The sequence below is a fragment of the Argentina silus genome, assembly GCF_951799395.1.
Source record: "Argentina silus genome assembly, chromosome: 22".
Lineage (NCBI taxonomy): Eukaryota > Metazoa > Chordata > Actinopteri > Argentiniformes > Argentinidae > Argentina > Argentina silus.
The window spans coordinates 495,698-498,197 of NC_139676.1; positions in this window are offsets into that span (position 1 = coordinate 495,698).

The window sequence follows — 2,500 nt, forward strand, 5'->3', positions numbered from 1 at the left end:
TTTTTGTGTGTGTGCGTGCGTGCGTACGTACGTGTGTGTGCATGCTCTTTCGTGTATGTCTGCGTGCGTGTGTGCGTGCATGCATGTGTGTGTGTGTGTGTGTGTGTGTGTGTGTGTGTGTGTGTGTCTGCGTGTGTGTGGAATAGGCTATATTTAATAAGAAACTCAATAAATAAGAGCAGCAGTGCCCTGCTGATATGTTTGTATTGACTGCAGAAACACAAGGGCTGACATTTACGATGTAGCTGTGACATTACTGCACAGAACAGAACAGAGAGACACCAAACTGCTGCTTCAATTGAAATGGTAAAGAATGGGACGGTAAAAAAAAAGAAGATGAAATGAAATTACATTAAGTTTCTTCTTTCTCTCCGTTGCTTTCTCTCTCTCTCTCTCTCTCTCTCTCTGTCTCTCTCTCTCTCTCTCTCTCTCTCTCTCTCTCTCTCGGTCTGTCTCTCTGATTTCAATCTCTTTGGCATAGCTGAGTGACAGCGCGTGCTTTCAGGACGATGTCACTGTCGTATGAAATCCATTGAGAGGCTGTAAAGTTGTAGATAAAAGAAGGGGGAGGAGGAGAGGAGGGGAGGAGGGGAGGGAGGGGGAAGATAAGATTATCGATAGTTGTTGAAGGCGCACAAATAGGTTCTTACACAATAGACACCTGCGCCAGTAATAGAATTCCCGGATTATCTTTTATCACAACTCGGCACCCGTAGAATTTAGTTAAACAAATCGGACTTACACCAGCAGAACAATTCAATTATTCCGGAGAAGTTTAATAAATGTTTGATATGCATTACATGCGAACTTTGTAATTTTACGATTTAACAGTCGTGCTTTTTTCCATTAATTCTTGACACACAAAAGTTACAATTTGCATTCCTGGCGTTTATTAAATAAATATGAAAAATTTGAACAAAAATATAACACGGGATATAACGGCGGGGGGGGCGGGGGGGATTAGCGCGCGCATGAGTAAAACACAAGTTTCGACTAGCGGCGCATTGATAATACAAACTCCCGGCGCCTGCTCACCGGATCCCGGGATAAAGCGTTTAAATAGAGGAAGAAAAAAAGAGGAAATGTCTCAACCGGAGCCTGGTGCGGCTCGCCGCGCGGGAGACACAGTATCACTGTTGGGTTTTCTCTCCCTGAAAGGTGCACCCAAAAGTCCCCAGGGGCCTATACTGTATTATAACTGGCCGAACGGTACTATAACTGGCATATACTGTACTATAACTGGCCTATACACTATACTATAATTGGCCTATACTGTTCTATACTTGGCCTAGACTGTACTTTACTTGACCAGACTAGCACACGATTTCCGTGTCGTCGAGTGGATCACTGGGCTGAAAGTCACACCCCATAGAAGCCCGTTCAACAAAGCTGAAGAGGTTAGACAGAAACAGGGTTAGGAATAGATAGGCCGAAATCACAGGTCTGTGCCCTATATGTTAGTCCAACTTTATCCAACAGAGAAAGAAAGGAGGGATGCGGGAGAGGAGGACAAGAGCCAGGGACGAGACCAGGGCCTTTAACGCGTCGCCTGGCGCAGAGACGCGTGACGCGCACCCGCCATATGGAGGCCTAGCGCTTCTTCAGGGGTGCAGAGAACGTCACTCCGGCACGCCTATTGGCGACTGAGCCGAACACGTTTTTCCACAACCACAGTGGACAAACGGCTTTTTTTTTTTTTTTTTTAATCTTGCTTAATTGATGTATCATTTGGTTGAGTATGATTTTTCTATGACCATATTTTGCCTCAAACACACCAGAGAGCACGTGCTATACCTCATTCTACAGATTTTAAGGAGAAAATATAGTTCATAGATGGTATTAAGTAATAGGCCTCGGGTCCTCCCTGGCGTCGCTTAAATGGCACTTGACATTTGACTGTTATCCTGCAGGTTATTTCACGCTGTACGGAGTCATAATGCCTCTGGATTCCTATTGGCTAATGCTCTCAGACACGGGCTTTATAGACTTTGACACCGTCTTTTGTTTTTACAGTCAATCTCCAAAGTAGATGGCCTATAGGCTTTCTTTATTCTACAAAACAAGCAAGTCTGCTTGATTCCGCAATCCGTTTTTAAATTGACAATTTGATATTTGCCAGGGATCAAGGGCGTGTTTATCTGTTCAAAGCTATGATTATGATAATTGACTGGAAGTATAGGCCTAGAATGTGTCCTGGGCTCTTTGAATCCGCGTGCCTATATAAGTCACGTTATTGTTTTGTCTGATATCCAATCGTCGCCTATCCTATCCTATCCTAGGCTATATGCGTCTATATGCGTTTAGCCTAGGCCTAGAGTGTGTGTGTGTGTGTGTGTGTGTGTGTGTGTGTGTGTGTGTGTGTGTGTGTGTGTGTGTGTGTGTGTGTGTCCGCGCGCGTGTGTGTGATTTCGCCCTGTGATGCTGAATCGATGCGACACCTCGGGGATGGCACTGGCGGAGGGAGTCGCGCGCTCGGCTCGTTTTTCACGCTCGTTTTCGG